Source organism: Pezoporus flaviventris, unplaced genomic scaffold (assembly GCF_033815535.1).
Source record: "Pezoporus flaviventris isolate CSIRO_AGI_PZ_B2104156 unplaced genomic scaffold, CSIRO_AGI_Pfla_v1 ptg000007l, whole genome shotgun sequence".
Taxonomy (NCBI): Eukaryota; Metazoa; Chordata; class Aves; order Psittaciformes; family Psittacidae; genus Pezoporus; species Pezoporus flaviventris.
The window spans coordinates 92,867,963-92,890,763 of NW_026892555.1; the positions used below are offsets into that span (position 1 = coordinate 92,867,963).

At 40.7% G+C, this 22,801-nt stretch overlaps 1 long non-coding RNA gene across 2 annotated transcripts in view; it reads right to left on the reverse strand.

Moving 5' to 3' along the window:
- Positions 1 to 334: 334 nt before the first annotated feature.
- Positions 335 to 22,801, reverse strand: part of LOC133267319 (uncharacterized) — a 156,885-nt gene continuing 134,418 nt past the window's right edge. For both annotated transcript variants that reach the window (XR_009742742.1, XR_009742741.1), the window contains 2 exons: positions 11,215 to 14,952; positions 335 to 923 (listed from right to left, as the gene is read on the reverse strand). This is a non-coding gene — a long non-coding RNA (uncharacterized LOC133267319). The remainder of the gene's footprint in view (positions 924 to 11,214; positions 14,953 to 22,801) is intronic.

The following is a 22,801-nucleotide window of genomic DNA, read 5'->3' on the forward strand; positions in this document are numbered from 1 at the left end:
CGAGAAAAGCAAAGTTGTATATGAAGCTTTAAGTTTTTTATCACTCCACCAATCCATATATAGCTAGACCACAGTTTTTCACTGCATATTCTGCATTAAAATTGACATGGGTGCTTTAGTATTGACATTCTAGTTTCATCACTGACTAGATTTTTAGAGCATTGTTAGAGCAAGTGGCTTCACTTTTCAAACATCTGTTTCACCACTATCGCAATAGCCATAGTCATGCACATGTAAAGAATTTCTCAAGCTGCTTCACAGAAATCAGGAAAGCATTTTAAGTTCTGTAGTGGAAAAGCACAGTAACATAAGGCCATCAGTACTCTCATTTTATTTTTATTTTTTTATTATTTCTAACACAAACATTCATCTTTTCTGTGATGAAAATCCTAACAAGATTATAGGGAATTTCTAGTCTCTGTATGCTTTCAGTCATATAATTACAACTAAAACAACTGTCTTGAGGACAACTACAGGAACTGTGGGTTCAGTGCTGCCTTCTGCCAAAGGAAAAACGTCCACAATTAAGAAACAAACTCTAAAACCACATTGGACAAGTTACTAAATCCCATCTACGTAAAGACGTGTGTGTTCACTTCTGAGTCACTGTATCATTTGACCATGCAAGAAGCAAGACAGTTTGCTTGAAGAATGTCAGGAAGACTAGAACATAATTAAAAAATAGCAGTGTTTTCATTTTTCTTAATACTCTTCTAAAACAGGCACACACTCACTTTAAAATTAACCACAGAGCTTAATTAAGTTTCTTCTGATCATGCCGTAAGGGTTCCATGTTGTCTTCTTGTGGTCATTTCATCAGTCAGGGCTTTTCATGTAAGAACGCGCTGCATGCATGTCACAGCATGGGATCTCATCACAGACACCTGCTCTCAGCCTGTGAACACAGATTTTGAGCCCCCTCCCTGCAAAAACGGTGACAGAAGGGCATATTATTTAATTACTCATCCATGCTATACAAGACAGGGTCTACAGCTCCACTTGTTTCATATGGCTTGTGCTATTTTTGGGGGGTGATCAAATAGTTGTTGAAAAAGGAGAAAGCTTCACCATAGACTTCTCATTGCTATTTGATAAAAGCAATATATGAAAACATTGTGAAGACGAGAACAGTTTGTGCAGGAACTGAAGAAAATCTAGGTAGGGTAAATATAGCTATAAAATTATTTGTGATTTCTTTAGCTTTCATTGTGAAGATAGGTGAGCTAGTCTGTAATGTGTAACTTCACTCTCCTTGATTACAAGACCATGAATCCAGCAATAATTAACTGACAGCCACCTCTAATGTACTGAAGAAGGTGAAACCAACTTAAAACCTTCATCTAAGTTAGATCTGAAGTAGTGGTTATGTTTTCCTCCAGTGCTAGAAGAGGTGAAAATACAAGAAGATGATGAAAGTATAAACTTTCAGCTCTGCTTAAACAATGCATTTATTAAATTACTTCTGTCAAAGTCATTCACGAATTCCTACAAAATCCTATTGTGGACCAAAGCAAAGCACAGCTAAATGAAACTTTATATATTGTATCCGGTAAGCAATCACCGTACTTGCATTCTCACTGCCCTCAGCAGCACCTGCATTCTTTGATCACAGTCCTTTTATGTGTTACACTGTATACAAAAGACCAAGCCAGCAATTAGCCATTCTAGCACTGAGTCCTGAAATCTCTGCAAATGCTTCAGCCCCTTAATGAATTCCTAAATAGAAGGAAGTTGCAAACAAAGTTCAGCTTGTGTATTTTATGCCAGGTTCCCACAGCACTGTAGGTTCTTAGAGCTTAATTAATGACACTTGCATCCTGTGTGCCTTCCAGAGTTTTAGTGGAAATTTTACTGGTCACTTCAATCTCTGACATCTTTTGGACCAATTGTCCTCACAATGTTGGGCAATGTCCCTGGTCTTTGGAAGGGAAAGACAGGCTTTGCTGCTTATCATGACTCATCTGCATCAATGGGGTGGATAAAAACGGGGGGAACAAAACACGCATTATTTAAAGTAAACTACTCATCAGAAATCCTATGCATTGTATAGGAACCAAAATGGGTGATGAAAATGAAAACCACAGCCTAATATACCAGCATTTGGGAACTCTGCCAATGCCCCTAATTAAAATTTTGTACTAATCTCTTCAGGGAATCCAAGAAATTCTTTCAGAAAATGGAACATTCTTCTGTGCACATCCAACTACTTATTCTGTAAGAGGGAATATAAAGGAGATTGTATGTGATCAGACAGAGGTCATTGGAGTGGAAAGGACAGTGTGAAAGCTACAGGAAATGAGCCATCTATGAATGAAAATACTGGAATTCCTTCTTGAACCCTGACTCACATAATGTATGATTTTTCTGGTCCTGGTCTAAGGATCATTACATCAGTGGAAAGACTTCATTAATTTTAGTGGGGTTTTAATCAGTTCCGAAACAGGAGAATAAAAAATAGGTATTTAAAATTACAAGGTATGCCAACATGTTCTTTCCCTTCTTTTCGTTTTGTCCTACCATTGTTAGAAAGCTTGGTGAGAGTGGGTTGAGATGAGTGAGAAGGGTAGGGGCTGGACTAGAGAGGGTCTAAGACAGCACCTCTGACACCAGCTTATAGGTAATAAACAACACATTCAGTGCTGTTAGAGATGCAATTAGAGATGAAAGGAAGGAAAGAGTTGGTAATTGGCTGGTAACTGGAGAGGGAAGGGATGCTGATAGAGAAGTATTTCTAAGAAGGGAAAGACCAAAACTGCTTTATTGTTAAAAAAGAGCCACAGTGAAATTTTAAGAAGAAAAATAGGGTCATACACAGGTGTGAAGGAGAGGTGAATAATGTAGCTAGAGCAAGTGTACAAGGCTAGGTTAGAATCTCATTCATCTGGACAAAAAAAAGAGACAAGGTAGGTAGGAGGCATAAGGAAAGCCACAGAGAGCAGGGAAACTGCATCATACTTCATCAGTTTTCTCTTTGAAGAAAACAGCAGGGTCCTATAAAGAAAAATACATGGAGGCAGTAGGAGGGAACTACCAAAGATGAATCTAGGCTGGCTCTGCAAGGAGTAAATCTTCTGCATAGATATGCATCTGAGGCTCATAAGTCAAGCAACCCTATCCTGAGCTTGAGTTATTCAAATCTAAGGCTTTTTTTTTTGGCCAATGTGGAGCAACGGGGTTTAATCATTGATTGTCTTCCGCTTTGCATAGACCATGGCGCTCATGCAGACAGGCTGAACGTACCAAAAGGGAAATGGAGGCACAAGAATATATGGCATCCACCTTTTGCATGTCTGTGTCTTACTACATGCAAATCAACACAGTGGGGACTCGGTTCCCTCAGCTAATTCTCCCAGGTGAGTGAGATCTGGAGTGAACCCAGACAGGACTTTAGCTTGATCCACTTGTCATTTGTAGAGTTTCCTTTCTTCTTCTGGACTTAAAAGCAACCAAAACTTCCTCTCTGCTGCCTTTTTCTAAAAGATCTTTCTATGACTAAGGCAATTATGTGTTAATATTACATGTAATTCTCTGATGTCAGACAAGATAACAGAGATAATCCTCATAAAAGATTTATGACATTGTACATTACATCTTCCATTTGTATGTTGTATGCATTGCCTTCAAGAGGCCTTGAGAGATGCTTTAAGATCTCTCTATTCAGATTATGAGATATGCGCATTCAGCACTTCCTTATTATAGGTCTAGAAGTACCAACAACCCAACTAGGTGATTTGCTGTTCAGATCCTGCTGTTCTCTGAATCCACACAAAGGTGAAATGCTGTTGTCGGTCAGTGGGATCCTTAGGATGTAACAAGATTTAAACCATTTTCCTTGTATTTCTTCATGTGTCATTTCACTATAAAGTGATCACTTAGCAGACAGAAATATGCATTCTAGAAAGAAGTCATCTTTGTTTCAACCACAGTTTGTCTATGCCAGAAAGGCACTTGCTTATTGTGCTTTTTTTTTTTTTTCGGTATCTAAACTTCTGGTTTGACACATCCATCTTAACACTGTGTTTTACTTGTTGCTCAGGGACCTACCTAGATCTTACATACTTTTGTGGATCTGCCTGAAGATGCCCTCACTGGGCATCTCTTAGGAAAAAGCTGAATTGTTACAGCTGAACTGCTATTCTAGAACTCAGTTTCTCCATGCAAGTGAATATGGCGTTAATACTTCCAGGAGGTGATAATCACTAAGAAGATATTTAGTTGTGTTTCCTGCTGTGCAACGCACATTCTTCTGATGAGGGAACTGAATAATTTTGGGAAACATAGAGGAGCTATGCTCCACAGCGTGACTGCTCTGATACAAGGACATCTCTGCTTCAAAGCCTAAAAAACAATATAGCTGATCTCTGTGATACTGGATGGTGTGAAATGCTGTTCACACAACAGTATATCCTGCTTAGCATATGTGGGATATTCCTAGAAGGAACATGGCTGATAATAAATTCGGGTACCATTAACACAGATTTCATGTACAATGCTCTTTTGCCTAATTATTAGCGCATGTGTCTTGAAACTTGCAGTGATAATTTTTTAATTTCCTTTCTGGTGAGAGCGCATAGCAGTAGAGTGTGGGAATTTACGTTTTCTCTCAAGTGGTAGGTTAACCTCTACAGCAATAACCTGCGCTTTCAGCTTCACCCACACTGGCATTTTGCCTGCTGCAGTTTTGCTCCTGAATGGATCGGCAATGTTCAACCAACAACAGGCATTTCCAGTGTGGAACAATGAAGTCTAGGCACCTAGTGATTTTAACTACTTGGAAAGAAGGGTAGAGTATGTAGCACAATTCTGCTACATACAAGCATGCAACCATCTATAATGGAAATACACCTTCATGAAGCTTGTGTCTGCATGATTTAGGATGTCACAGATCTCAGCTGTTTGTTGTCTTTCTGACGCCCCTGGCTGTGTTGAAATCACCACTGTGACAGCCAAGATGAAGTAGCTGACCGTGTGAGCACTCCTCGTCCTTTCCAACATACAGCAGAACTACTTAGCTTAAATCACCGCTGACGGGAACTAACTTCTTAAACAGGTTTGAACTTGATCCTTGTTGAGCACATCTGACTGTGGCCCAGATTGCCTAGTTCAGCTCAAAGCCAGCACATGTACCCTATTATCAGCAGCAGCAGCTCTACATCACTCAGCAGCTGGCAGACAGACCCTTGGGGACTTTTCTAGCTAAGGCTAATGCAGCCCTATGGCTGCTTCAATATATTCTTTGTGCACAAAACAGGACATATCTCTTTGCAAATGTTGTTATTGCACAATGGGTGTCATTGATAGCAGGAAAGAGACAATGCTTGGGAGCTGGACATGTTGTTCAAACATCATTCCAGTCTTTTTATATACTCTGTTTAAGGCCTTTACCTAGAAATGCCATCATGCCGTTGCTGGCTACTTTGAGTGCACAGAGAATATCTGAAATCCCTTTTTACCCTACTTTAAAGGGTGAATCAAACTGCATTGCAGTGCCTGCATTTCTAGAGTTTGTGACATTCTTTTAATGTAGATTCTGGCTTATCTGCATCCAAATACGTACAGATCTTCTTACACAAACAGGTACATCCATAGTACTCACCTTTTCAAGCCCTACATACATTTTCACTATTAGCCCATTCAGTTTCTCCACTACATTTCCAGGTCATAACCCCAGTGTTGTCAGCAATACTTAGCCCTTGACTTCCTAGTAGTTTTTCTTCGGCAGTGGCAGACTGTTGCTGTTAGGCAACCAGGAAATCTAAAACAAAGGAAAACTCTTACAAAGAGAATGTGGGACAGGCAGAGGAGTGAGTGGTACTAACAGATGAACAGCCCAAGGGAAACAAATAAAGCGAGGTGGGGAATAAGGAAAGCAACATTTGGGAAGATTTGCTCCTAGTGCAGGCAGCAGCTGCCAATACTGCTACAGACTGTGTCAGATCAAGCAGGAGTTCACCTGTTGTGAAAGTACAGGACCAGTATGGGGCTAAAGCTCTTAGAATCCCCTGTTCAAAACAATACACAACTAAGCACAAAGAGAGCATATGACTGGAGAGATTAATTTCCTAAACCTGGATGTCTCTTTTAGATGCCCAAGGTCTCTCCCACAAGACCCACGACGCACCTACCAGCCCTGTGCCAACATCTCAGATACCTCAGATCTCTATGTTTAGGCACTTGAATACTAACCACTTTGTTTTGGTTTAGGCTTTGACCCCCTGCTCCTCATACTCAAAGCAAGACAATGAATGGGGACTAACTCAAATCAACTTGAGGTAGAACACCTCTGTGATGATCCAGGTTGTATATGCAGCTCACTCATGGATCTAACCCAGGGTTGTGGGCAGCTCAGCTCTCTGCGAGTCAAAATGATGTGGCCACCTCTAACAGCCTACAGACACCCCTCTTGCTGTCATGTGTGTTGAATGCAAACAGCTGAGCACTGTCATTACCCACAATCACAGCTGTAGAACTCATAAGAAACAGCATAATCAAGAACCAGGCATTCCCCATTACTGTAAATGTGTGATCGAAGCCTTGCCACAACACAGCCTTTTTTCCCCTGCCCATCCCAGCTGCTTTCACCCGGTCTCTTTCAGTCACTGAAGTTCCTCACTAAAGCTCTGTGACAGAAGTGGCCATGACAAGAATGTCTGAGATGAGACAGAAGCACCTACGGCAAATAAATAAACCAATAAAGCAATAAAAAGACAATGTGAGAGAACAAGGAGGACATGAGCTGTTCGGACGCTTGAAGGCCAGCCCATAGAGTCACTCAGTCTAGACTCCAGATGTGAACGCAGAGCCTCAGTGAGTGCAATACGGGACTGTGTAAATATCTCAGCCAGATGTCTCAGGGCCCAAGCTACAAATCCTCACAAATGGTGACAGAGTTGGCTGTTGCTGCTCGCATAGCTCTGCTTCCAAGAGAATCAGTGGTCATTCAGTCAGCAGCAGTTCATTTTTGCTGCCAGATGGGAGAGAAAACCAGGCTCAGAGTTGCAGTTAGTCTCATAGCAAACTCAGCAGTCAGAGGATGGGTCATGGAGCCCTCTGTGGGTACTGAGCCTAGCTCAAAATAGCAATCTGGGGAAAGAGCTGAAAAGATTATAGTAAACATAAAAGCACGTGATCCTAAACTCTTAAATAAACAAAGTAACAGGCTATCATGTTAGGCACCTGAATTCAAGTTTAGATCTTCAAGATTGCTTCCATTTGGTCAACTAATTTTACAGATGCTTAATGTTACACAACGGAATTACCTTAAATTTCAATTGCTGGAGACACGTGTTGCACTAACTCTAAGGAGTCTGATGCTTGTATCTGCACTTTTACAGACTAAGCATTCCTCTGCCTAACTTTCATGCTCCCAAAACTTGTCTCCTAGGTAGGTGCCTCAGAGAAAACACCTAGAGGTAATATGACTACCTTCCCATCTATTCGCAGCTGAATCTGTCCCTTGGGTGGCTGGAGATGAGATTCAGCTCCTTCTTCTGCCTGAGTTAGACCAGAGAACTGGGCCTGTCTCTCCAAGGAAATGCCTCTAACCACTAGGCTATAGTGTATTTTAAGCCAAAGCTTTTCCAGTCTCTTGGATTTATCCCATATTCCATAAAAAATCAAGTATTTATTGCAGCGGGGGATAGGACCTAGGGCTCTGCAGTGAAAGTCCTTATATACTCCACCCTGTCACTGGCCTAATTTAGGATATATCAATTTATGACCCAGATTCTCTTTAGCAAGTCACCCAAAATTGGAATTGACGGAATAATTTAAGAGATGATTTGTAAGCAAAAGCCCTGAGTTGGATTACTCTGATTCACAGGGATAATGTTATTTATGATTTCTTGTTCAGACATAAGGCATGAGCATGTTTTAGGATGGCCAATAATTGTCCCAAAATTTGCAGGATTTTTTCATTCTCCTGTTTTTGAGTGCCAATAGCAAAGTGACTCATACAGTATAAAAGGCAAGATTTTCAACCAAACAGCCCAGAAAAATTTGATAAGGAGACATAAGCTACTGTATCAATCTCTTATTCCTTTAGGTGCAGTTACAGGTTGAGCTTGAGCCCACTGAAGAAGTATCTATAAAGGCCATTGTTCCTCTCTCCTCTTCAGACCTAGGCTCACAAAGATAACTCAGAGTCAAAAAAGATTAGGATAAATTGCATTACTTCATACTTGCCACAGGCTAAGAGCTCACACATGAGCAGTAGCTGATGCAGGGTGACTAGTTAAGCTGCCATGGCAAACTGTATGGGACTGTGAGTCCGAGCTCACTGCCACTTTTCTCTCATTCCCAAGGTCCTAAGGGAAGTCAGATGCATCACTGGGCTCCCACAGTGGTACATTTCCCATAAAGGTTACAGGGGCTTACTGTGATTTACAACTGTAGTACATCTGACCTGCAGACCACTGCTGGGACACACTTAGCTGTAAACAAGATGCTTCCTGAGCTGCCACATTCAACTCTGGGTCTAAATCAGATTTATCTAAACTGACAGGTGTATGATTTTTAGGTTTAATTAATTTCTCTCCCTATTCTGAACAACATGACCCTCAAAAACAGTTCAGAGAGACCTGTGCTGGACATGTGCAACCCTTTCCCTTATTATTCTGTACTTCCAAGTGAAAGGGCTTTGAGTATAATAGTCTAAATAAGAGTTAACCCCAAGATCTAAACAAGTCTATTGAATGATTTATTCGAGCACATCACGTTGTTCTTCCACCTCTCTTTTAACGAATGCACAGCATCACTGTGGCTGAAAGTTAAAGGGGATATTTCTTCTGGCAGTGCCCTCCAGGTCCCTCAGGCTGGCTTATCCAGCAATTGCGTTGGCATTTTGGAGTTTTTCCCAGGATATTCTATGGCCAGGGATGCTACAGGCCATTTTTCTAAATGTCAATGCCCATTGCTGATTAATTTAATTAAAAAAAATAGTAAATCAACCTTAGAATATTTTTTTCCTTCTGCTCCACATCAAAAGCACATGTATTTAAAGGTCTTTTCAGAGTGGGTCATGTCTTTTAGAATGAAATAGCATGAAGGAGTTGTACTTGTAACCCAGCTGTGCACCCCTGACTTTCACATACCAAAAGATGGCAAATTTTCCTTGTCTTGCCCTCGAATCCAGAGCAGTGTTGCAATCCCTCTTCAAGTACGGGCTCAGAACTCAGCCCTGAGCCATAAATGCCAGCTGCAGTAGGCAGACAGTTAATCAGATAGTAGACAGAAACATAAGTGAAACTTTTCCTCTTGTTCTACAGACCTCAGAGAGGTGGAACTCATCTAGATCAGTAAAAAAGGAGCTGTTAAGGTACCATGTTGGAGAAGGTTGCAGAAATTCCAGAATCCTTATCTCCATCCTTGAAAAAAAATCAGACTCCCTCCAACCACAGCATGTTGCTCTCTGCGGAAGGTCAGATGTATTTTGCCATGCACGTGAATGCAGCAGCCATCTGACAGCCTCGAAGCTGCATTCCTTGATGCCTGTGGCCATATCAAATTTTTGGGAAGACATGAGGAACCATTTTCAGGAAAATGGTGCTTCATTTACTCTTTGACTCTCAAAGAATGTTTTGTCTTTCTCTCTGTTTTGTGAAGTGCTGTCAACACTTAGAGTGAAGTTTATTGTAAATACACAATAATAACAACTGCGCACATTCATCTCTGATTCAATTCCTATGTAAATTTATGTTAATACGTATGCAGATTAAGTCTGCCCCCCTTGGTCCTGGAAAGTTGTCAGAATGACACATGGGTTCTGAAAAGGTTGTGTACTACTTTACTGATCTGCAGCTTTTGTATAGCATTCAATAACCAGCAACCCAACAACAAGAGACTGTGGATAATTTCCCTTCACTTTTCCTCGATAAATCAGTGGAGTCTTCTTGACAGTGAAAAAAATATTCTCTAAACTCAGTCTCTAAGACCATGACCTGCTCATTTTTATTTCTATTTCACAGCAGAACAAATATTCACAGGTGGGATCATTTGAGGAAGGGGGCGGTACAAGAGAGTCCTGCCTTCAAGAACTGACAGGCCATTTCTAGACAGAAAAGCAACTTTTCTCCCTAATATTTAGTAACCATTAAACCAATGCCTAGAGTTTATGCCTAGTCCTCCTCCTTTTCGATGTTAAAGTTAGTGCAGTTTCTAAGAGAGCTCAAAAAGGTCATTTAGCTTATTCTCTCCTTCTTAGCCTTTTCGCTGTTTTAACAAGGAAATACACCGATCTTCTACCTGTGTGTGCTGCCAGAACCATTTTGAGCACTCAAGTCACACCAGTGGTGAGGCAGCTGGAGCGCTACAGTTAGCTGTCCTCTGCTTTCCTGCCAGGGATGTTTGGCTATGAGTACTTTCTGGTACTTTGCAGTAAATAGAAGCTAATCTTTAGTTCATCCCAGGGCTGAGTCCCTACAAGGGCTCCCAGGCACTTCTTAAATAATCACAACAGGACATAAATTGGGACTTCAAGAGATACATGTGTTCTTTGCACAGAGATGAATTTCCAGTAATCCAAAAGGGGATGGGGAAACTGCTAGGAGACACAGCAGGCACCACAATTGTTGGCTAGGAAGATACGCCAGACAACAAAAGTCCAATTGCCAGAAAGCGTTTATACTCCAGCAGTTCACAGCTGAGGACTTGATCCTGACCTTTGATACACAAAACAGATTTGCTTTGCAGCTGGAAACTCAGTTGCAGCATTTGTGCTTGGAGGGCAAGACAGTGCCCAGAGCCGACAAAGGTGGGAGCTGAGTTGTCATATCTGAAGTAAGGCAGCAATCTCTCTCCTGAGATCACTTCCACATTAATAATGCTTAATGGAATTAGAAGGCCAGTGATAAAAAAAAAAGAAAGCCCAAACAAATTAACAAACAGCCAAGAAAAAAAAAACCAAACCCAAAACCCCCAAACCAAAACAAGAACATAACTGTACCCCATACAGTGAGAAGATACTTCAGTGACCCACTTATTTCAGGCCTTTCAGCTAATTGAAAGAGTGACACTGAGAAAAACCCTTTCTTCTCCAAGCTCTTCCTGCTTGACTCTGGTTTAGGGTGTTATTTCAGTCTACTTTTTAATCTCATTTTATTGAAGGCAATCTTAGCCCCAAGAGCAAAACAAGTAAAATAAAAGCAATAAAAGCCTGGAAGGAATCTGTATTTTTTCTTTGAAATAGAGCCCCATGTCAGATGGCTTTCCACATACTTTGTTTAGTGAAGGTTACATTATGGCATCCCATCAGGCCTATTCAAACCAGGTTGCAGAAGTATTGTGGCTGGGATCCAACGCTGCCTTCCTGCCTGCAGTATCTATCTGTTGGTGGTGATTTTATCTCATTTTCTCTCTTTCCACCTCTCATGCAGCTGCCTGCCTGTCTTGATAGGACCAAAGTGTAGCTCATGGAATCTATATGATAATCACAAAAATAGTTATTTCTGCTGAAAAATGGATTTAATTCCCCCTCTAAACCTTTGTGGATTGCCAACTGGGGGTGTGAAACCAGCTGGCAAAAGATGCATTCATTTCAATTTCATGACTTTCATATACTGCAGCTTCCTGACTTTAAATGGTTCCTCCCCTCTCTAATGAGAGCACCAAGGCCTTGATTAACAGCCCTCACTTTAAACAAAGTTTTTGAAGAAGCTTCTTTTCATCGTAACTTCTCTGGGCATGTCTGACAGCCTGCTTAATCCAGGGCAGCCGAATGCCTCTTCTTTCACAGCATGAGCATTTGTCAGAGATACTAGGAGTCAGGCTTGGTGAAGATTTGTATCTCTGTGTACTCTGCAAGTAACTTGCACAGCAGCGTGGGAAGGAAGCTTGAAAGTAGTGCTGGTAAAACACTGAAAAAGTATTTCATCAATGTTTTCAAAATGCAAAGGTCTGGAACGGACTCTGGTTTACTTTTTTAACTCTTTCAACCTTTTTCTGATAAAGTACATTTTTATTTTACTAGAAATCTTGTCTTTAGTACATTGTTTGCTAACTTTTAGTCTAAATAGTATTTTAGAGAGATGACTAGCCAACGTGGGAGAAAAGCCTGATATATTTTTTGACAGTTAATCACAGAGAAGGGAAAGGCTATCTCTTGACAAGAGTCCTCCAAGCCCATCTGAGTCAGAGCCTGCAGATGATCGAATAGTGAATTAGGATGCAAATACTCAAATCAAAGGTATTATCCATGGAAAAGTACTATTTACTTTCAGATTCTGGCTTTTCAGATGCTTCCAGGTGCCCACTTAGTAAGTGGATGTCTAATAGACAGTAGATGAGGGCCTTAATCGTAACTAAGTCTTTGAATCTGGACTTACAGAGGGTTTAAACAGGTTTTATGAGGAAGCTTGCTTGTAAAGGACTGAAGTATACATCCTCCCTGGTCATAAGGCAAGATGTTCCCTCTCTGTGACCTTGCTTCCTTTTCACTGATCTCCCCTGGGAGATAGGAGAGCAGCAAGACCCTTTCAGTGCAAGCCCGCTGACAGTATTTGAAGTTATGTCTAAAGCGCAGTCGTATGGTGGCTGCTGTTTAATACATACCCAAACTAGACTTAAAAGCTATCTGTGAACCAGCAGTAGTCATGTCAACAAAGAGCTCAGCAAAACTACATAAAAAGGTATGGCTAACTGACATGTGCTGAGTACAGCGCTGCCATAACTTGACTGCTACCAGCATTTCAATAAATTCAAACCTTCCTGGATGTTTGTGTACCAGAGTGCCCTCACTGTGGTTGCCACATGAAGGAAAACTAGCACACTGCTGCTAACTGGACAACCCCAGAGGGCATGACTGAGCATAACTCTGGGTTAGACCAGAGTTTTTGTTTAACATTTAGATGAAGTTTTGCTTTGGTTATGCTTATGTATAGGTTTGCTCTTGGCAATCAGAAAATTTGATTTACATTCAGCCAAAGCATGAAAGGAAATACTGGGGCTTGGAGTGGGGGGTGGAGTGAAAATGGAGAGAAGGGGAGAAAAAACAACCCTAAACAAAAGCTCTGATGATGATGATAGCATCACCAGACGAGCAAGCACACAAAAAAGAGTCAAAAATTTCAGGCGCAGAAGTCAGAAGATGCAGTTTCTTCCAGGGAAGGAATATGCTGCATCTCATTTCTGCTGCGCCTGCTGATACCATCTACAGAAAATCCATCACCAGTTGAAAGAAAGCTGCATTCATTGTCAATGCATTCCACCACTTTGGTGTCCCAGCTTTCATGAGTTTATTAGATGCACAGTCATGGACTTTTCTATGAAATAGAAAGACAATACAAGCTTCTTTATTATTGCCTTACAGAACCATTAGAAATTCTGTTCCTTTATATAATAATTTCCCTATTTTTAGTGCCTCATCTATCAACAACTACTATAAATTTACCTTAAAGCAAACTGTAGCATATATCTCTTTATATACACCCCCCCATATGTATATGTATACAGACACACACACAATACATACGCATATACATCTATATACATATAAACACAAAAAGCCCAGCAGTGAATAGGTGAATTTACTGAAATAAGAGAAAATAGCATATTCAGAAACAGAAGAAAATAATACTTGATTATGAAGTATTGCTGCTTATATACCAGACATCTTTCACATTTTCTTCTTCTGTCATAACTGTTTCTATGATTGTGATGTTTCTTCTTGCATACCTATCCTTCAGCAACATAGCCTTTTGGAATATGCCCCTGAACTGGAATACTCACAGAAAATAATCTGACTAGTTTGTATAGAGGGAAAAAATAACTTTGGAATCAAGTGAATAGAAAGAAAGGCTAAAATAAAGCTTATATTACAGCACAGTCAGTGAAGAGTGGTAATAGCTATGAAGTCTTTGTCTTTGAACAGGAGCTGTAAAGCATGAACAGGTTCAAGCTAACAGTGCCAGAATGGCAACTCTGTGAAGACGTTGTAGACTTCCCATTCTTATCATGCAATAACTCCCTCCATACATATGTAATAGCAGTATGGATGCAAATTTCAGTCAGGGGAGGGGTAGGACTGGGAGAGCAGAGCATGCTTGTAACCTGATTTAATAGGACTCCATCAGAGTTGGTGTCAACCCTTCCATCCCTAGAACTTGAAAAAATGGTAGGTCTCTGATCATCTTCAACAGATTCTTCTCTTGATTTGAATTACGAATGTCTACAAGCATCATAACAATACATTCTCATTTTCACCTTGTCAGTGCCAAGCACAATGAATAGAAAATAAAAAAAATCACCGACAAGTAATTGCTGTACCTCATAAACAGAGCACAGAATTGTTAGTCACAATTAAAGATAACAAAAGCAAGACTCTTCATCTAGAGAACCTGTGAAATTGCTGCTTGTGAAGCATCATTCAATCCTTGTCCTCAGCCAAATATGATGGGAAATGAAGCTGCTCCACCTCTTCACTGAATAAAGAGGTTTCAGCCTTTAATACAACACACAACCAGAGTCACAGCTCCACTAATGGATTTTGCTACTGGGAGGGATGGTGTGAGCTTCATGTCAGTATCAGTACTAGGGATTTTGTATTATAGCACACCACTGGTGCTCTGTTAGTGGAAATATAGTGTCAAGCTTCAGACTCAAGGCTGTACACACTGTTTCTCTTATCACTTCATTATGTACAAGAGACAACTGTTATAAAACCCAATAAAGATGTACATATCCCAACCCAGAAGACAAGACAGTCATACAAGTCCCACGTGTAATTCAGATTGAAACATCAGCCAGTATGGCAGGCATCCCAGAATCCTAACTTATAATATAAAACAAGTACTTCACAAAACAAAACAAAAAACTAAAAGAAAGATAAAAAGGAAATTAAATACTACCCCGACATCTTGGAAGAAGGCAGCACCTCTCCAGGACTTCTTCCTGAATTCAGCAGGGCTCCTTGCCTTGGTTGGATAGCAAATGCAGTTTCATAAGTCTATGCGTGCTTGTCTGTAACACAACACAGTTTTTTCCATAAGCAAAAGACATTTTTACTTTCCCTGACTAGTGAGGGGACAGCTCACACTGATGTTACTCACCCTTTGCCTCACAAGAAGGTTTTAATATAACAATGGAGGGAAAGTATAATTGGTAGGAAAGGAGGTAGAAGGGGAAAAGAGGGAGGTAAGTCTGAGCTTACATAGGTCACTGAATGGCATTTTCTTCATGTTGGTGAAACTGGACCTGAAATCTGCTCTGTCTCCCCCAAAAATCAGTCTTTGTGATGAGAAAATCTTGTTTTGGTCACTCTGTCCTAAGCAGAACATGATAAAAATGATACGACATAGGATCCTCCTCAGAACCATCATTTTGTGTCAGAGGATCTCATAGTCTAAACATTTCCTATCAGACACTTTATTCTTAGAGGAGCCTGGCTTTCTGCAAAAGTCCTTTGTACTCCAGCTGGATGTCATTACATAATTAAGCATATGAGCCAGGAGGTAGTCTTGAGCATGGCAATTTTACAACGTAAGATCAAAATGTTATTCTTCCTTTCAAAAGGTCTAGTGCCATTTGTTGTAATACCTTTATGCAAGGGATCAAATACAGTATTGATTATTCCTTATTACCTTTAAAGAGGTCAGTCAGCTTCTGGAATTCAGAAGACTTCTGCGGATCTGAGGGGATATAAGGCCTCAGGGCTTTATGACTCATCTTGACCTGAAACTTTTAAATATCACCTGCTGTCTGGATTGTTCCTGCTTGCTGCCTGGGATTTCAAAGTCTCTCTCTCCCCTTTTTTCCCCCCAAGGCATCAGTCTTACAAACACTGCCAGATGAAGAGAAGCAAAGAATGCAAAAGAAAGTGAAAGTGAGAAGACCAGGAGTTGGGAGCCCAGCTGGTATACAGCTGCTTTGCTAAGATGGAATTGAAAATGAGGATCATTATTCTGGTTCTGCATGCATCCTACTGTGTTTAGTTATTGCATCACACAGAAGATGCAATGGACATATCCTGTGACCAGCTACATTGTGCTCAACATGGGTTAACTGACTATTCAATATTCTAACACAGGGAGTTTTTCAATCTTTCTGTGCCAATTTGATCTTCAGCCATGTTCAAATGAAGGAATCTTTAGATGAGACTGGGGATGTCATTATGTGGAGACCCTGACAAAATTTAACATGCTACCTTTATCAAGTTAAGAAAAAAATCAATGTCATATTAATCTAGACACTGTCTTAAAAGTTTCCATTTTCAACAACATTGCCTGTATGTTGTAGAATAAACCTCCAAGAATGCTTTTTGGCAGATGGTTAAATATTTAAGTAGTTGGCCACAGATTTTTTAAACTTGAGATAATTAGAAGACTTGAAGCAGTTAATATTTATTAGTCATGAAGAGTTTGACAGATTGGATGTTTTCCTACCCACACATTTTTTCTTTAGCATAAAAAAAATATATATACATATAGTCATTGTATATGAAACAAGCACTTATATGGAGGCAGAAGTAAAAGGCATGGACTTCCCATGTTTCTCATTATGACACACGGAGACTAGTGGCTGCCATTTAATCTAAGAACATGCCAGAAAACAACGTAGAAATAAAAAGGTCTGTGTGGAAATGTGTCCAAGTCTGAAACCTAAGGACTGATTCTTTTGCACCACTTCAGCTTTCATTATAAATTATAGTGTCTCTAGCAAGGTTGCAGGGCTACTGCAGTCACTGAGGATTATCAGACAACCTATTTTCTATTAGATTTGCCCATTCTCTTGACCTTCTTTCCAGGAGAGTAGATGCATAGAGCAAAGGCAGACCAGTCCTGTGGCACTCCAGAACTGCATAGAAGACTCCTTAAGTAATGACTTAAACCAGCAGACTGGAGGCCAAGAACTGACAGATTACTAAGGCTTCTCCAAGGACCAGTTTCACCTGATATGTCCTCTTTTATGTGTCCAGAAATCTGACCGGAAAGAAGCATTGAGACATTTGCCTGGGCTTCCTACCTGCCTCACAGACAGACCTGAGCAAAAGCAGTAACATGCTTCTCGCTAGGCTGCAGATCCAGCTATGCTGAACACACCAAGGAACACATCTCAGCACTTTCCATGCCTAGTCAGGCCAATGCAACTGCACTAAGCCAACAGCCAACCCACATGGTCAGCAGGCTGGATGACATTAGGATGGATATATGGGCACCTGCACAGCACATACATGGTAGGTCTACTGTGTTGCCCATCTGTTAGAGTGTCAATACATGCAAGTGTTTGAACACTGTCTGTGTGCAGACAAAGCCTTGTGCAAGGGACATGCACATTGTTAATGTATAATAGAGCAGCTGCTTGAAACCATTACCTTCTTTTGTAAGATTGATGCTGACTTTGCCAGTGATTCAGGAAACACATGAAAGTAGAACTAGTGTTATACTATGTAACTGACTGGCTAGAAAGAGATGCATCTCTATTATATCTACCTCTCTCTTCTTAATGGCACTACTGAATAGGCAGTACATGCCCCAGTATAAAAATGCCTTACGTTCCTTTACATTCAAAGGCAAACAAAAAGTAAAATAAACCCAAACAAGCCATCTTAGCAATGACATTTGCATGTATTAACATGCAGCATTAGAAAGAATGGGCGCATAGGATTAACTGTGGCAGGCAGGGGATGAGCGCAAAGGATTTTCATCAGTGTTAACCCAGCAAGGACAAGGGCAGACAGTAATATACAATGTACCTGCTATAACCCTTACCTGGTACAAACCAGTAGGGCAGGACCAACTGCCTTGGCAGGCTGAACACAGTCCTGATCAGGAGTCACTCCCACACTGCCCTCAGGGGAACCCAGGAGACAGACTGGAAAGCAGCCTTGGATACTGACCTCTGCCAATGCTGGCTTGCTCTCTAAGGGGATGGTACCTAGAGCAGAGTGATCCCCCGGCTACAACCTCTCTTACAGTCATCACAGATGAAACCACTGAGGGGATTTTTCTTTATCCTATAATACCTTTAAGGTCCATCCCTATTGCATACAAAAATGATAGGATATTCTTTCAGGTTTTTTCCCTGTATTAATATTATTTTTGGAATATTTTTCCCAGTGCCTTCTTTTCAGACAATAGCAATTCATTCTTTATTTATCTCATTGCTATAGTGAGACTCTGGAGGTCTGGAAAACTGGTAGGGTTACGAGATACAATGAAAGCAAAACCTATTTTAAATGAACAAAGTCTCAGAAGTTTCAAGCTTTCATAGGGTTTCTTTGATTGCTAAAAAGCTTGTTGGAGAAAGTCTGTTAAAGTTTCAGTATCTTTTCTCTTCAAGGAGGGATCCACAATCCTCAGATCTAAGAGCTCCAGCAAGACTCACTGCAAACCAGAAGACAAGAATAGAATCTAGCAATAAAAAAGAAGCCGCAACCTTTTAAAAAACAAATATCACAGGATTCCTTTACGCACCATAAAGAAATGAAATGGAAACAAACCCACATTGTTTCCTCTTCAAGTACCCAGAAGAAAAATCTGCACCTTAAAAAGGTTTGACCTCAATATAGGCCATAATGTAAAAATGTGAGGATCTTGGAAACTTGTGCTTTTCCTGGACTGAGGCCCAGATTTTGTAATATATCTTGCCTGTTACTATTTTTCTTGTTTCTTCCAAAGTAGAAAAGGCTCTTTTGAAGAAACATGTTTTCTAGACACTTTGATACAACAAAGTTGGGGTCTGTTGAAATGCTTCAAGTTTGATATATACACATATAGTTGAAACACTTTCTGGATATAAGCCAGCATTGCCTGTCTGGATCCAGTTCTTACTATCAATATGTTGTAAGAGTGGTCTCTAGACAGAGTGGTCTCTACCCTGACATGTAGGGTATATGCTAGGCCAGATGGATAATACTAAGACTTGCTGTATCTTTATCTTCTTCACACAGTTTTAATGAGCAGCACCTGAAAGAATGTATGACCATATTCAGATCTTCTGCCTAAGTGAAAAAAAGGACCGCTAGCATGCACTGGTAGAGCATCACATCTGCTTGGAAAAGGAACTTTGTTTTTGCTTACTTCACACAAAGAAATCTGTCAACAGTTTGATCCAGAGATTATCAATGGGATGAGTACACTTTCAAAGGCCATTTTGCTGGGCTGGCCACAATGTGCTTTCTCACACTGACCTGCTCTTCTGTTGCTGGTGTTCTCCAGGCTGAGCTGAAACTGTGATTACAAACCATTAAGCCTACTAAGCACATGGGCTGTCATGTACATCTCTTTGCTTACTCTTTTTGCTATCTATAGAATATGCATGCAAATAGTTCACTGTATGCTATTTCATACCATTTGACTGAGAGCATCAGATCAGCTGAGTCTGATTAATATTTTTCCTCCAGATATACCTCTAAATCCAGCTAGAAGAGGTCCAGCCATACAATAATTCATGTTTACTGGGCGCACTAAAATTAATTCCTGGCATATCTTATCAAACAATCAGCCATGAGAGAAAGTTTTCCCTACTGGAACATGCATAAGTCACTCTAACTTTTGTGGGTATGAATTGAAAGCAATTCCTTCCCCACCTTCCAATGTTTGCTCAGGTGCAGTTTGGTTTCCACGTGAACTGATTCTGAAGAACCTGCCTCAACCAGCAAGCTAACAGAAGTCACCAACCAACTCACGCTGACTACAAACAAAATCCTCATCCTGCAAGAGTGTTACATGAAAGTACATTACACAAAACCATCTTCATATTTGTGACTTATTGTAAGTCCTTAGGTGATTTGCCTTTAAGGATGACTACATTTTTAATCAATGAGCAAGGCATGCAGTATGTAAAGTTCACGCTAGCTTGAGCGGCAGCGGGCTGTGTTTTTCCCCTGGTGAACAACCCCCTTGTAGCCCACAAGCCTTAGCTGGTGAGGTTATGCAGCCTGCCTATTAGGACTGCTCTCAGGCACATGCCTGACTGCACTCTCAAGACTCAGGGCCAAGCATAAACTTTAAAGGAACCCTGCCAACTAAATGTAAGCAGGAAACAAAGACTGTATTTTTAACCAAAGCAAATGTGATCAGAAATGTTCTCTTGATGCTGGTACCAATAATTATTTTTATTATGTTGCACTCAGTAAAGATGGCTTTTAATTGAATTTGAATATTAAAATCTGTCATGAAAATGAAGCTATCTGAAAACTAGAGTTGATCAAATTGTCCACTGGCCATTGCAAGTAAATTAAATACATTTTACTAGTGGTGAAAAGTAAGCCTCATTTCAAAAGACAATAAAGATTTTCTGTGCCAAATGTTTTATAGTCTTGTTTTGTCGATCTTACAAGGGGAAGAAAAAAAAAAAACAAACCAAAAAAACAAAACGCCTAAATGGTGTGGATTATCTACAAAAGGCAAAGACAAAACATTGCAGAAAGGTCATCCCAGATGAGTTCCAGTAAACATTTTTTATAGTATCATAGTCCAAATAGACTACAGCAGGTTGCAGAAAACATATTTGAGGAATGACATAGAGATTTGTATAGAACATACTTAGATTAATTCTTGTACTCTCTCCATTTTAAATATAATTGTTTCAGTCCTCAGTTCAAATAAAAAAAAGTTCCAGCTTCACAGTTTGACTGTTCTGCTGGATTGGGACCCTACCTACAATGAATCTAACTGCACAGACAGACTCCAAAGAGGTTTTCTGGATTTAAAAATGTCAACATTTTCAATTCCTTTATCTTGTTTTTCTTTCCAACATTAAAAGCAAGTGGTGCGCATACTATTAGGAAGCTCCTCTCCAGTGCTCAAAGGGCCTTGATTCTAATCTTGTCATGCCACGGGACGGCTAAAAGCTATGACAGGGAGATGGTCATACATTTATCAGAGCCTGCCCAGAGCTTCCAGTGCAGTCTGGGCAGTATACTACCAAGAAGCATGGAAAAAAATTTTAGGGTGTCCAAAACAGATGCTGGGTTACCTCCTACACTGCACCAACGGATTTCTTGGAAACAGATCTTGTGGGAATGCATTGGATTAATTTCTCTTGAGGCCTTTTAACACCCTCCTGAAAATCTCAGGTATGCACTGAACAAAAGGAAGAACAAAGCAAAGCATTCTGCCCTAAAAAGCTCTTCGATCAGATGAACTTTTGCTTAAAAGAAAAGCTAGAATGTGACCTTTCCAAAGGGATCCTGGTAATTTCCACCATGATTTCCATAACTCAGTGCCTTATAATTATGCATTTCAAAGTCATCTGAAAGAACCAATAAAGTCAGATTGATTATTTGTATACATCACTATGAGACATTATCACTCGATGCTGCCAAAGCCAATTCCATGCCAGCCCTTGATCTAAAATTAGACTAAGGACAAGGAAGTGTTCTTTCCTCTACAGTGATCACCTAAACCCCAATGAGCCAACAGAGGCTGAGAGTCTGAAAAGCTGTCAGTACCAATGGGTGATTACTGATGAAAGACCTCATGACAAACAAACAGGCCCCTCAGGACTTCCCTGAGAACATACACAAATTTCAGCACCCAGTAAGCAAGGTGCTTATAATACCCACTAGGGATAAGACTTGAAATTTACTCAGAGAAGGTAATTAGGCAAGGAAGACAGACACCTAGTACAGCAGCTTGAAGCACTGAGAGTGGTTGTGGTTCCCCAGAAACCATAATCGGTCATAACACAAGTGGAAAATACACTGCGCTGGCCTATTCTCTCTGCAGTTGCTCCTCTGGGAAGAACAGAGATCTCACAGTCTCAGCCCCTGCAGTTCTTCCCAGCCTGAACAGCGCAGAAAGTTTCAGCCCTGTATCCAGGCGGAGGTAGCGCCAATTAACCGAGCTCATTTCTCAGAAACATGCATGCCATTTCACAGATACTGAGCGGAGGTCAAGGAAATGTCTTTTGGCTCTGACTTCCACAGACAGTTTTAGCATTTCTTCACACCCATGTGATTGCACTTGGATGTGAGCACTTGCTTTAAGTCAAGAGTCTGTTTGCTGCTCTGCGGAAGGCAATCCCTTCCATATAATCACAACCTAACATAAATGTAGGTGAGCGCTAAGCTTCCACCACAGCTACTCCATGTGGGACCACCTGTGAGAGCTTGCACTAAGCAAAGGATTGTCCTCATCCAACTTCACAACTGCTCAGCCTGCTACCACCTTAAATTACAAGATTTGTACATGTGTTATGTAGGGACATATGCCTCATGTTATTTTCTATGCAGGCTTCATGTACACACAGCATGCATAGGCCTAGATCCGTGAGTGTGTGTGCATGCGGATAGATAAACAGATAATCTGGAATCATTTCAAAGCAAGTGAAACATTTTTTCTTTCTTTCTTTCTAGTTGTTTCACAACAACTTGGCCTTGGGATCTTCCAGGGAGCTGCGTGTATGAGTGACATACTTGCCTGTTTTTACAGCTCCTGCCTTATGTCAATTCAAGCATCTTTCCTACACCTGGAGGAGTTCAGCAAACATCAGCTCACAGGTGTCACCCTCCATTGGCTGAAGGCTGGCTCCAGAGAGTCTAGCCAATATCTGCTTTGGCTATTAACAGCCTTGGAGAGGCCAAGCTCAGTGTGTGGGGGGAAGCAGGGGGAGGAGAGGTGGAAGGAAAAGGAAAGCGGGGGGGGGGGGGGGGGGGGGTACATGTATGTGCATGTGCATTTGCTGCTGCTTTAACTTTCCATCCATTTAAGAGTTTAAATACTAGTCAAGCACTTAAAATAACATTAGGACACATTCCAGCTTTCTCTGCCAGTCAGAAGGAAAAAAATGTTTGAAACCCTGCATCTCAGCACCCCAAGGGCTTTATGATTTGTTAGGTTTAGTAGTTCAGAGGATTAAAAAGACA